Raw genomic sequence first — 13,324 nt, 5'->3', positions numbered from 1 at the left:
GCACTGAGGTATAACTATTTGTATTTTTGGCCTACCGCGAAATGAATTCGCGAATTTTTCCGGTCTTTAGTGATATTTAGAGTCCCGGAAATTTCGCGGATTCCTCTGGCCTCAGGATAGAATTCAAAGTTATAGGTGTGCTCGACCCATGTTAACTTTCCCATTGGTTGATTTCTTAGTGAAAACATTTTTATCCTTGTTATTTGGCACTACCTGATTCGCTTACTTCTCTCCTAGCGTGACATCCTTGGCTCGCGGTCGTAGAGGGGCGTGTCCAGATAACTGCGGTCCAATCATGAACACAGTGCGACAGTGTAGAGGTTTGCATTCTAGCTTGCGACTAAACGAATCCGCGAAAATTCCGTGGCTCTAGTGATATTGCATCACGACACGATCGCCTGTGATCGCTACGCGCGAAGACAGAGACACCGTGCAGTGGCAACCCCGCCAGCACCTCACCTCCCCTCATACTTCAGAGGATGGGCAGACCCGCCCTTTCCTTACCGCGAGAGCAGTCTATTCCCGCCGCCCGGCAATTTCACGGCTAATATCGCGGCCGGCGAACCTCGGATATGGGGCGGTACCGCCCTGGGGACACCCCCCCCCCCCCCCTGGCGCGCCCGTGACACCGGGTCCCTGCACGACCCGCACGGTGCTGCGCGCCATCGTTCCGTGATCTGCATCGAGGCGTCGCGTCGCACGAGTTTCCGGCCCGGAGACGATCATTCTGCAGCATGTCCGTGAAATAACGTCCCAATTGTAATTTTTTAATTTTATAAACTGTAAACGTTGCAGAGTATTGGTTCAAGGTCACTATTAAAGAGTAACTCCGACAGTTTTTAGACAAGCGCATGTTGCTTTTCTTTCGTGCATCGCGAAAGAATGGCTATTTCCCCAATCAGTAGAGGGTGAACCTGTAAACCTTATTTGGCAACAGGATGGAGCCCCTACTCAGTGAAATCTCTTTGCACGAGAGTGGTTGAACGTCGAAGTCCTTGACCGTTGGATTGGTTGTAATGGTCGAGACGACATAGCTCTTTTCCGCTGGCCTCCACGTTCACCTGACATAACGCCATTCTATTTTTTTTTCCTTTCAGGGCTGTATAAAAGATCGTGTCTACGTTCCGCCGCTACCTAATGATTTCCCAGAGTTGAGACACAATTGAAGATACTATTGCTTCCATTACCCCGGACTTGTTAACCAAAGTGTGTGAAAAACTTAACTTTAGGTTGGATAAGTGCCGTATGACTAAAAGTGCTCATATTGAACATTTGTAAAAAAAAAAAAAAAAAAAAAAACTAGGTTAGTTTGCCTACAAGTTGATGTGTGATTTCTTGTAAATACTCTAAATCAAACTCGCAACAGCCGAAAATGTTTGTTCACGGTGCCTTTTATAATCTTATGTTCTTGAAGCAATTTTCAGAACTTACGTAAACACACTTAAGCGAGTATTTATAACCTAAACACTTATATAAATACGCACTGTATATTAAATTCAATTTAAAGCCGGGGTAACATTATTAAGTTCAATTGAATTTTGATTAAGGGGCGGATACTTAAATACGATATTCCAAGACGTTCCGGTAAGTTAATGGATAAGCACTACCTTATTGGGACACAACTGTAATCTTAAATCACGAGCCGTATTCCATAACGTGTGCAAACCGAATCCCCAGTGAGGAAGCAAATCGGCAAGCCCGGTTGTAATAATCTGTGCCCTGCGCGAGGCTAGCAACTGGTTTCAACGAATCCCAACGGACGTTCCGAAAAACCATCTTTACAACTGCCTGCGGTAAAAAAAAATACTAGAAAAAAAAAGCAGCACCGTCGCTCGAATTAAATTGTACAATTATTTTATTCTCTCAAGTAGTTTTTTTTTAAGTTGGGATTATTTCTTGCCATGGCCATAAAAATGTGCAAAATGTATTCCAGGATAGTTTCGCTGTCTACTAAGTTTCACTTGGCACACCTACACTCCTGGTACGTCCTCCGATGATCACGAAAGTGACTACATACGAGTCAACGGCGCCAGACGCGTGTCCGCCATCTGGACGAAGTCACCGGAAAAGTGGGCCACGCGCATGCGCGGAATTCGGGCGACAGGACACCAAAATCCGTTTCATAAAGATGAGGGACTGGCTATGTCGTCGCGCGCTAGGGAATACGGTTAGGCTACAGGTAGTGATGCGGACTTTTTCGCGGATTCACTTGGTCGCAAGCTAGAATGCACGTCTCTATACTCTAGAACTGTGTTAATGATTGGACCGCTGTTATTTGGACACACCCCTCTGTGACCGTGAGCCAATGATGTATAAGGGTTTCAGGGAAGTAAGCGAATCAGAACGTGCCCGATTATGAAAGAGCAAACATAAATATTTAGAATTTCAGCCTGACGCCAAACGAATCCGCGAAAAGTCCGTACCCCTAGCTACAGGTTGTAGCGCGTTCTTGCAGCCTAGACCCCTTCACTGCCGTGTCGTGCAACAACGGCCCGAGTCCCTCGGCAACTCCCTGAGCCGCGCGCGCAAAGAAAGGCAGGCGTATCTGGCGCGGACAGGGGCCTCCTGCAGTCCCTCATCTCCCGGGGACGACAAGAGGGGGGGGGGGGCAGAGTCCCGGGCAGGTTAGAGGGTGTTTTCCCTCCGGCGGATTAACGAAGCCAGGGGTCCCGTCTGGAGCGCACTTAATTAACTCCCCCGCGGGACGTGTAGTGTGGGGGGGAGGGGGGGTGGCTGCCCCTCCCTCCCTCCTCCCTCCATCATACATCTGCGAAATTAGTCGCAGAGCAGCGAGCCGGGACACCTGAGGGGGGGGGGGAGGGGGAGGAGGTTGCAGATTGATTGCTTCCTGACCTGGTCCCTACTGCCTCCGGCAAGAACCAAAGGGCAGCAGCAAGTTAAGAAAAAAAAACTATACACGTATTCCCCCTTCCCTTCCCCCTGCCCCTTGAACGGGTTCCTCGCAGTGAACGAAAAAGAAAGGTTTGCCAGTTTCTACTCTGTTATTTCCTATACAATCTACATCGATTGTTCACTGTTTCCCGATTTTGATTGATTTTTCCAAGTGAATATTCTTATAAGACTTGGATTGTGCACTCCCAAACAAAAAAAAGGGGGGGGGGGGGCGACCAAGAATATTCAGCAACAAATAAAAAAAAACCTGCGGAAGTTAAACGCATAGCGACACCAGCCTAACACAGAGTTTCTACTAGTACCCGGTTAGCTAATTACAAGCATTACCTATTCAAGAACGTTTGATACAAATTTTGTTACCATTTTTGTTTTGATGATGCACGTGGTGATTGGATATTGCAGTAAAACTTTTAGCACGTCCAAATGCGATACGATATACGTCTTAATATTCGCAGCATATGCTGACTTTTTTAAGTTGCAAAGCTAAAAAAATTTCCTCGGAGATTATTTTCCACGTGATTCAAACGGACATTCTCCGATTGGGCAAGCTGGCAAGAGGCTGCTGGACTTCACAGAGACGTTACTGTTTATTTCGGAGATGCTTCGTGACTGCTGCGACCACTAGACACCCTACTGTAGATTAGTATAAAAATTCTTACACTTAAAAAATATACCTGTATATCTTCCCATGTTGGAATAATTTTTGTTTATATTAAGAGTTTGTAAAGTCTGCGAGTCTGTTTGAAGTTGATGGTGAGTTTATCCACAGTTTCTTTTTCCAGTTTGTTCAGGGAAACGAGGAATCTAATTTCGCTACGCTCGTACTTACTCGGGTTTTTTTCCATCTGAATAATGCATATTTACACATTTTCCTTTTTAAACATAATCGCCAAAGGTTTCTCTTTCTTCCATAGAGTCGGGAAGGATTCACTCCCAGACGTCTGCAGACGAGACAGGTTCCACCAATAATAAACCAACAATAAACCAACGATAATCATCTCGTTCGGATATTGTCTTGGTCGAAGATACTACCACTACGCTATGATCAGAGGATTCCATCCAACCACAGAGAGAGATGACATTGCAATGTTTTGATTTGTTTTGTTTTCCACTTCAGAGTGATTCTAATAACCACAGGCCGAAGGAATATTGTGGTGGCCTTAACTATATTTTCTATGGCGTTTATTTGCTTGGTCGAGTGTACACTGCATCTAAAAATAAGTAAACCACACTCAGCAATATATAGAGAGGAATAAAAAGAGAAATGGGTTAAGTTAGGTATTTGTCCACAACTGTTTGTCGTTTCTTTCGTCTGACTTAAGTTTTCAAACACGTATACCGAACACTCCAAACTGATAAGTGATAACAGACCGAAAACAAATTACAGCGCAGTCAGTTTAATTTATCAATAGAATTGTAAATAAGTTGGCGAATATTCGCTGAGCAAATAATCTCCAAGCGAATCTGTTCCCCGCTCTGCGAAGACTTGGAAAAGCAATTTCCAATATGTGCCGGCGCATAAACAGGCCATTTACCTGCAACAATACATCGTGTGTGCTCCCCTACAGCTGCACTATCGCCACTCCGTCTGGTGGCGACCTCCGGGACTCACGGAGTAAAAAATTATTAGTATGCTAAAACCATACCGGAGTCGTGGTTACATGGAATCTATTTTTAGACATAGTCGTAGATCTGATAATAGGGGTTCTTAGAGGCCAAAATAACGTTTATTTTTTTAATTGTACAGTATGTCCATAAAATAATGTCCCAGTGATAAATTTTAATGGTATCAACTGTAAGCGTTCTAGTATGTTGGTTTAAGGTCACAATTAAAGAGTAACTCATACAGCTTAAGATAAGCGCATGCGCGAATATTGCTTTGTTGTTTCCTCTCGCTTGGCGGCGCCGCCTACACAAAATGGCGACTCTTGAGCCAGACCACCGTGAAGTTTAATTAATAGTTAATTAATAATTTAATAGTTTCACTATTGTAAAGTTTCATTTGGCACAACAATACTTTTGGTGTGCACCCTAATGTTACCAAAAATTACTATATACGAGTTTATGATACTACACGCAATCTTTGTGTCACATTTCCGGTCATCTTCTTCCATTCCTCACGAAAGTACTTCTACCAAATGCTGTAAACCGAGAGCTAAGATGTTTACACATCAAACATATAGATGTTTAAACAATTTTTGAAAATATTCTATGGTTACTTTAAAATAAATTGAAAGTATCGATACCCCGTCTTTCTGGGGCATTTCGAGGTTGTCAGTGTTTATTCCGATCTACTGTCTGGTTCATCGGCTGTCAAGATCCGTATTATTATTATTACTGTGGATTAATCCTTTATTTTCTTCTTAATATATCTTCGATGGCCTTGCTGGTGATCTTTAATAAGTTATCATCCATTATCTTTCTTTAATCTTCATTCCAGCTCTCTTCCTGCGTTATCTTGAAGTTCGCGATGATCTCCCTTCCTCAAACCTCATTACTCCGTCAGAATTCCGACGAGAACTCTTCCAAGCGTTATCCGTATCTCCGTTCTCTCTAATTTCGTCGATCTTGGGTCTTTCTCTCTTCTGTGGGTCTGCTTGGCATTCAGTCTTGCAATTATTCACGTTGTGGCCACCAGGCCACATTAAAATTTTTATTTTTGGTTATTCTGTATTTTTTTTAATTACACTGAGAGAAAGATTTGTTTGCCTCCACAGAATATTTGTTTCTATATGGCGAAATAAATATATTTTGTTAATTCAAAAGAATATTTTGTAGTAGGAAATATTCTGTTGACCCAACAAAATGATTTTGTCAAATCAAATGTATATTTGGTTAGGTGTAACAAATCATTTTTGTTACTTAACGAGTTTGGTTAAACTAACAAAATATTTTGTTCCTCCAAGTAAATATTTGTTTCGCCACATATAAACAAATATTTGTTTGATTCGAACAAACCTTTTTCTCTGTGTATTTCAATTTTAAATTACCGTTTCAATCTTTAAAAGTCAGTCGCAGGATTTTTTTAATTATCTACCCTTAGTGTGTCGGGGACGCGACCCCCCTTCCATGTTGGACGGAAGGCGGGTTACAGGTTCCTCGTCACAGCACAGAGTCCGTCTCCCGGCAGTCCCTAATGGCTTGCTGGTCGCAACATCGCAACATGGTGTAGTGTGCGCTGTGGAAGCCGCACCGAGGGACCGCCTATGGCTCGCCAGCTGGGCCGAGTGAGTGAGTGAGAGAGTGAGTGAGTGAGTGAGTGAGACAGACACATTCTTCCACGTAACTCGATTACAGGGCACTCCAGTCCCCGAGCAGAGTGGCGCAGTCCCCCGCCCCCCTCCCCTCCTATCCCTACCGCCGTGGCTCTTCCCAGGAGCTCGTGTCGTTTCACTTGCATTACTCGTGGGTGGATCTCTGAAAGATTGCACATGGCCGTCACCTTTGCAGTGTTGCCACGACTTCGAGCTTTGTTCACATACGGCATCACAGAGAAAAAGGTTTGTTTGAATCAAACAAATATTTGTTTATATGTGGCGAAACAAATATTTACTTGGTGGAACAAAATATATTTTTTTTTTTTTTAGTTTAACGAAACTCGTTAAGTAAAAAAAAATGATTTGTTACACCTAACCAAATATACGTTTTTATTTGACAAAATCATTTTGTTGGGTCAACAGAATCTTTCCTACTACAAAATATATTTATTTCGCCATATAGAAACAAATATTCTGTGGAGGCAAACGAATCTTTCTCTCAGTGCAGTGTCTCCCGTAGACATACGTGCGCAACAAACATAACTGGATCAGAGGCGGATGCCTAAAGGTCACACCACCTTTCGATGGAAAACTGCAATGATAACGTAACATTTTCTGTGTTTCGCTCCACTGCAACCTGCGACCTGTTGCGTCTGTGTCCAGCTATGGAGCACAGACTGCAGTACACGACTTACGGCGCACACTCTCGCCAAATATCTCGACACATCACGAATTTCAGGAGATGTGTTTCTTTTGAATTCTGATTGCACAGGAAGCATTTTAATAACTCATATCGTAATTTATAATTATTCACACAATAACGCTTATAAATTTATAATAAATCGCCACATTTTTTTAATTCCAACTTACAACAAGAAACTTTTCACGCGCATTCATTGGTACGAATTCATACGATAATTGTAAACTGAACTTGGTAAAGAAAGTAATAATAACACACATACTTTTAATCACTATCGCTAGCGCTGACCAAAGTTGACGAAGGCTAGACAAGTCTTAAAACATATGGACACGAAAACTATATGAGCAATTGGGATGGTGTTGCTTTTATAAACAATTTCCATTCACTGGTACCAGCACTTGGTACCAAGTACTTGAGTACTAACAGACTTATGGATTCAATTTAAAAAAAAAATTGCATACTATCTGAACTCTGTATTTACATAGAGCTCATTTTAAGTAGCAGAAAGCACTAAAGTACACTAATAGAAATATCTCACGAATATAATCATCAGCTTCCAGGCTTCCTACCTGAGACCACTCGCTGAGAAGCAGTAACTAGTGGCACCAGCACCTCACCTGCAACAAAAGAAAGCTCGTGTCATCAAACTGAAAGTGCACGCAGTACGCACAACAATTGTCGCTGTCTCTCACTTGTTTCGATCACTGTCCAAGGGGAAACAAACTTGTTCAGATAATCACGTGTGGAGCAATCGTATATTTTCTTTGTTCCTCGCCGTTCTTCTGGCTCCTAGATCATCGCGGAATGGGGGGTGCTGTCATAACTTAGAAACACACAACTTAGAAAAACATAACTTAAAATTGTCTAAGTTATGACAGTTCTATGTTATTACTTTCTACGTTATGACGTTTCTAAGTTGTGTGGTTCTGCGTTGAGTGTTTCTAAGTTAAGTTTTTCTAAGTTATGACAGTTCTAAGTTGTGACTTTCTACGTTATGACGTTCCTAAGTTGTGTGGTTCTGCGTTGAGTGTTTCTAAGTAAAGTTTTTCTAAGTTATGACAGTTCTAAGTTGTGTGTTTCTAAGTTGTGACTTTCTACGTTATGACGTTTCTAAGTTGTGTGGTTCTGCGTTGCGTGTTTCTAAGTTACGTGTTTCTAAGTTATGACAGTTCTAAGTGGTGTGTGTTCTAAGTTGTGATAGTTCTATGTTATGAGTTTCTACGTTATGGCGTTTCTAAGTTGTGTGGTTCTGCGTTGTGTGTTTCTAAGTTATGATCTTTCTAAGTTGTGTGTTTCTAAGTTACGTGGATTTTTTCCAAGTTTCCTAAGTTATGACAGTTCTAAGTTGTGACTTTCTAAGTTACGTGGTTTCCCGCGGAATGGTCGTTCCTGGTGGTCTTCTTCGTCCCGGGTGTTGCGGTCATTCGCCGGAGGACAGGACGAGGAGGAGAGGAGAGGGGAGGGAGGGAGGGTGTGAGTGAGCAATTAGCGGCGGGCGGGATCACCGGGGTTAGCGCTGGTCCAGCCCAGCATCCCTCCCCCCCCCCCCCCCGGGGTGCGGCTCCATGGCGCTTCCCTCGCGACACTCCTTCCAGACCACAGTAGCCTCCTGGGAGTCCTGCCGCACACGTGGATGTCCCGAAATATAACGCAAGAAGTAATTCTCATAGAAAAATAAAACCGTTTTTTTTTTAATTTTTAAAAAAATGTTTGTTTTTTTATTGATTCATAAATATGTATGGAATAGCACAATTCACGCAAGAAGTAATTGCGATACAAAACACAGTTGTTTTTTTTAAATTAGAATTTTGTATTTTTTTTTTATTGTATCATTAAATATACGGTATAAAGTTATGAATGGATTAGCATAATTCACGCAAGAAATAATCTTAATGCAAAACTCGGGTTTTTAATTAAAAATGGTATATTTTCATTGCATCATAAAGTATACGGTATAAAGTTATGTGTGGAATAGCATAATTCACGCAAGAAGTAATTGTGATTTTAAAAAAAAAACAGAAGTTTTTGGTATAAAATTGTGCACAAATGGCGCAATGTTCAAGTCTTGCGTTAATTTTGGGAAACCCTATACCTATATATGTTAGCTAATTACTCGAATGTTTGGTTTCAGAAAAGACCGACCGTATTGTTCAAAAGTTACTGACGTTTTTTTCAAAGTAAGAGGAGGATATAACGTGTGTATCCGTGATTCCATACCCTCTTGAGCATTCAAAAAATTAAGAAGTTTTTTAAGGACTCCTTTTCTTCATCTCCTTCACCACTACGTATCAAAACACACAAACTACCTCAGGAAAATAACAATGTTAAATAGTTAATGGAAAAAAAAATACTTCCTTTTTTTTAATTATTACAGATGATCCCCATATTGTCCAGGATTATTACGCAAATAAATTATACATACGGGAACATAACCTTACACTTGAACAAGTTATAAACTATCTCTCATATTCACAATATATACAATATATACTGGAAATATAAAAATAGTTTAAATTATTAAAGTTTGCGTTACTTTTCAAAGTGTAAAACTTTTATATAAATGTATGGCTGTGAATTAAGTAAAGCACTCAAAGTAATATGATTTTATTTCATGCAGAGGTCATATAATATAATATATACAAGTTCCTTTGTGATACGAACCATTATTCAATATCAGTCACTAAAGCTTAAAAGCACAAACACACACACACACACATATATATATAATTTTTGTTTGTACGTAGCCTATTTTTTTATTTCAACCTGTGAAAAATTTCGTTGCACAGTGCGCTCTCGTCGTAAAATAATTCACTCTGGTCATTTTTTTTCCTGTGGTGGCGCGCCTGAAGAAATGTGTCTGGGCTCGGGGAGGACCCCCTGGAGGGGCGCCTGAGGAACGGGACGAGGCTGGGGCTGTGTCCCGCGGGTCCAGTTGCGGGCGGAGCAGCGGGCCCCGGCGGGTCCTTGGAGACACACACCGGCCCGTGTCTGCTCTACGAGGAGGAGGCGATGGTGGTGGTCACCAGGTCCCCCGCCGCGCGTTTCCACGACGACATTGCGTTGTCGCCACAACTCCCGCGCACCTGGTACATCCTCTATCCCCTCCACCACACCACCGGGCCCTTGGGACACAGTGAGATGTAGGTAGCTAGGCTCTCGTCACTATACGCGCACATCCACATTCCACGTGTCGGGGAGGGAAAGGGGGTGGGGGGAGATGGTTAAATGTGTTGTTACACCCAACTACACACACAGCCCCCAGCAAGTCCGCGTGCAAACGGGGGAACGTTGCGGTGACTCTCTACCTGAGTGTGCCGCGCGCGTACGTACTGTACTTATATGCACGCTAAAAATCAGACGTGCCCAGATGCGAAGTGAATGCAAAAAAGGGATATTTGTTTAGGGAAAAAAAAGGGGGGGGGGGGAGGTGTTTGTCTGTATAAAGTCTGTTTTACGGACGATAAATTTTTACGTGATAACGTCATAAGATTAAAATTGCTGTTTAAAAAAAAAAATAGCCCGTTTTAACTGTTTTGTTATCATAGAAGATTTTTTTCTCGCACGGTGGTCGGCCCGGTTCTTGCACACGCTCGGCTCAGGCGGAACGTGACAATGAGTCACGCTTTTTTTTTTCGTGCGTGCAGCCGGCGTTCATCGATTTATAAGTAGAGACCTGAAAAATTTCGCGGATTCATTTCGTGATAGGCTACAATCAAAAAACGTTTGCCTTTTTACTGCGTCAGTGATTGGGCCACAGTTTATCTGAATGACACTCGGCTAGTGAAAAACCTTCAACAAAAGAAGTATCGAATCACTAGCGTCCCAGTTAACAGGTGACACGAGTCAGTAGCCAATGAGCAAATGTAATTTTACCGCGTGCATAGAGGATCATGGTCTTTGAAATCGCGAATTCTTACGGTCTCTACTGATAAATCGATGAACGCCGGCTGCACGCACGAAAAAGCATGACTCATTGTCACGTTCCGCCTGAGCCGAGCGTGCAAGAACCGGCTAACCACCGTGCGAGAACATCTTCTATGATATCAAACAGGTTAAGGCGGGCTTTTTAAAAGCAGCAATTAAAATTTTTGATTTATTTGTCCAATTTATTCATTTCAAATTAACAATGTATTGACATTGATTTGATTTCAGTTTATTTCTATACCTAATTGTTCGTGATTATATTTAAACAAGTTACTTAAATTAAATTTGCAAAAACTGTAAATAATATTTGAAATTTAAAATGTATGCAATTTTTCATCAATGTTTTCTTATGACGTTATCACGTAAAATTATCGCCCGTAAAACGACTTTACAGACAACCCCCCCCCCCCTTTTTTTTTAACGCTGGCGTTCTGTTTCCAGAAGTAATCAGGAAGGGCGAAGCAAATGTTTCTTTAACGGATGTTTCGTACATTTAAGGAATGTTGTCATTGATGGAGCGCACCTGTTTCTGTGAGCGGCAACAACTGTTCCCTGTGACGGTCAGGATTGATTAATTCGTCCCAAATGGGGCCTGCGACGCACCGCCTAAACCCGTTTATCCAGCCTCCGGTTCGCACGCACTGCCGCCTGCCGAGGGGGGGGGGGGGGGGGAGGGTTGTTAATCCCGTTAAACTCTCCCTCTACACCCCCCCTCCCCACCCCTGAGGCTGAGATCACCTGATCAGCGGGTGGCGAATCCAACAGCCGATATGCGGCCCAAGTAGTGTTTGTGCTACTGTAGCTAGCCACTTCTTCTGTAAATTCATACAAGAGAGCATTAATCCTTATATTTAAATAACAATTGAAATGTTAATCATGTAAATAAATGTGTGAATTAAATCACAAATAGTAAAAAAACTTAGATTATTATTTAATAGTATTGTTTGTTAGATTTTTTTTTAACGGTAATGTGTGTTAAACCCTTTCAGCGTTCCGAAATTGTATCTGGCATCCCGGCAATAAACAAGTCTTGAAGCGTTTATTATTATTATTATTATTATATGAGCTCTACATATGCGAGACTGATAGTTGTTTATTGCCTCCGTTCGAGGTGAACTAAACCGTACGCAATCGACTTTTTTTTTCTTTCAATAAATTCCATCACCACGAATTTTCGATCACGTTACTTCATTCGCAGATCCACAGATGGCGACGCGGGAGGCTGCACTGGCTGCGAAAATCACACTGTACCAGACACTCATGCCTATTGACATGGGGAGAAGCCTTCTTTTCACAGACGAGAGTGCCAAACGCCCGATCGTGCATCTTCCTTTTTTTTTTGTTTTCATTGTAACATGATAACTGATGGTCAGTTAGGTTAGGTTAGCTACATTATAAATACTTTAAAACATTGTGGACGGTTGGTTTGGTTAGGATAGCTACATTAAAGATACTGTGAAATCATGGTAACGGTTTCCTAGCCCTGGATAGCTACATATTAAAAAGTTATTTGCTAAGCAACCATAAAATGATTTTACAGTTATTTTCAATGTAGCTATACTTACCCAATATAACCAACCATCCAAAATGTTTTAAATTATTTATAATGTAGCTAACCTATCCTAATCGACCGCAAAATTTAATGCAACACTGGTTTATACAATGAAATAGAACGGGGAAAAAAAAGCGAGCATGAACTTCGGGGACCTTCGGGTGTGGCTCTCTCGTCTGTGAAATGAAGGCTTCACCTTGCCATGGGCGTAGTTCCACCCCCCCCCCCCCCCCCCCCGCCGCACGGGCTCCACTGGAACTAAGAAGCCCCTCGCTGAACATCAGAATCGCGACTGTGAAACGTTGATAAACGTAAACGCCAAAACTATGTTTTATGGAACGTTGTTTTCCGTATATTTTTGAAGTTTTCTCTGCTCGTTTGCATGCATGCAGGCCCACATATGACTTGTGTCGGTTAAAACCCACGCGCAGAACTCTAGCACCACAACCCCCCACCAACTTTTTTTTTTCAGATTGCAATCACACAAGCAACCATGAACGACAGCTATCAATGCTTCAAAGCATTGTTTCAATGAACCTGTTCTGAAAAAAAATTGAATTTTTTTAATATTCATTCGAAAATTAAAACACTTTGCGGAAAAGTATTTAAAAAATTACCAAAACGAATTCAGCAAAAAAAAAAAAATTCCACCATCTTTACTAGCATTTGAAAACCGAATACTCATGTTCATTGCAGTAACTTCTCGCTCGCAACTCAACGGGTTGTGGGGGGGGGGGGGGACTTTCTAATAGGAAAGATTGTCGCGTCAGCAAATTTGATGACGATGACGTGACCTATGCATCGCGCCTGATTGGTCGTAAAAAACTGTTTTATTCGCGGCGCGCCGGTCGCTGTCTCGCGGTCGCCGCGCGAAACTGCGGCTGCGCGCTGCGTGGAACATGCACGAGAACTGAGAACCGACCACGTGTCAACACGCATCGCTGGCCCGCCTCGAAGGGCGCAATCCGGGGATACAAA

At 42.2% G+C, this 13,324-nt stretch overlaps 1 protein-coding gene across 4 annotated transcripts in view; it reads right to left on the bottom strand.

Moving 5' to 3' along the window:
• The window catches only part of LOC134539021 (putative polypeptide N-acetylgalactosaminyltransferase 9), a 356,313-nt gene that overhangs the window by 144,110 nt on the left and 198,879 nt on the right, over positions 1-13,324 (bottom strand). Inside the window, exon 2 of one of the 4 annotated variants that reach the window (XM_063380689.1) lies at positions 7,440-7,487. The exons of the other annotated variants lie outside the window; for them this stretch is intronic. The gene's annotated coding sequence lies outside the window, so the exon portion shown is untranslated. The remainder of the gene's footprint in view (positions 1-7,439; positions 7,488-13,324) is intronic. 4 annotated transcript variants of the gene reach the window in all.

Source organism: Bacillus rossius, chromosome 14, assembly GCF_032445375.1.
Source record: "Bacillus rossius redtenbacheri isolate Brsri chromosome 14, Brsri_v3, whole genome shotgun sequence".
In the NCBI taxonomy this organism is placed as follows: Eukaryota; Metazoa; Arthropoda; class Insecta; order Phasmatodea; family Bacillidae; genus Bacillus; species Bacillus rossius.
This window is presented reverse-complemented; position numbering and strand designations above follow the sequence as displayed.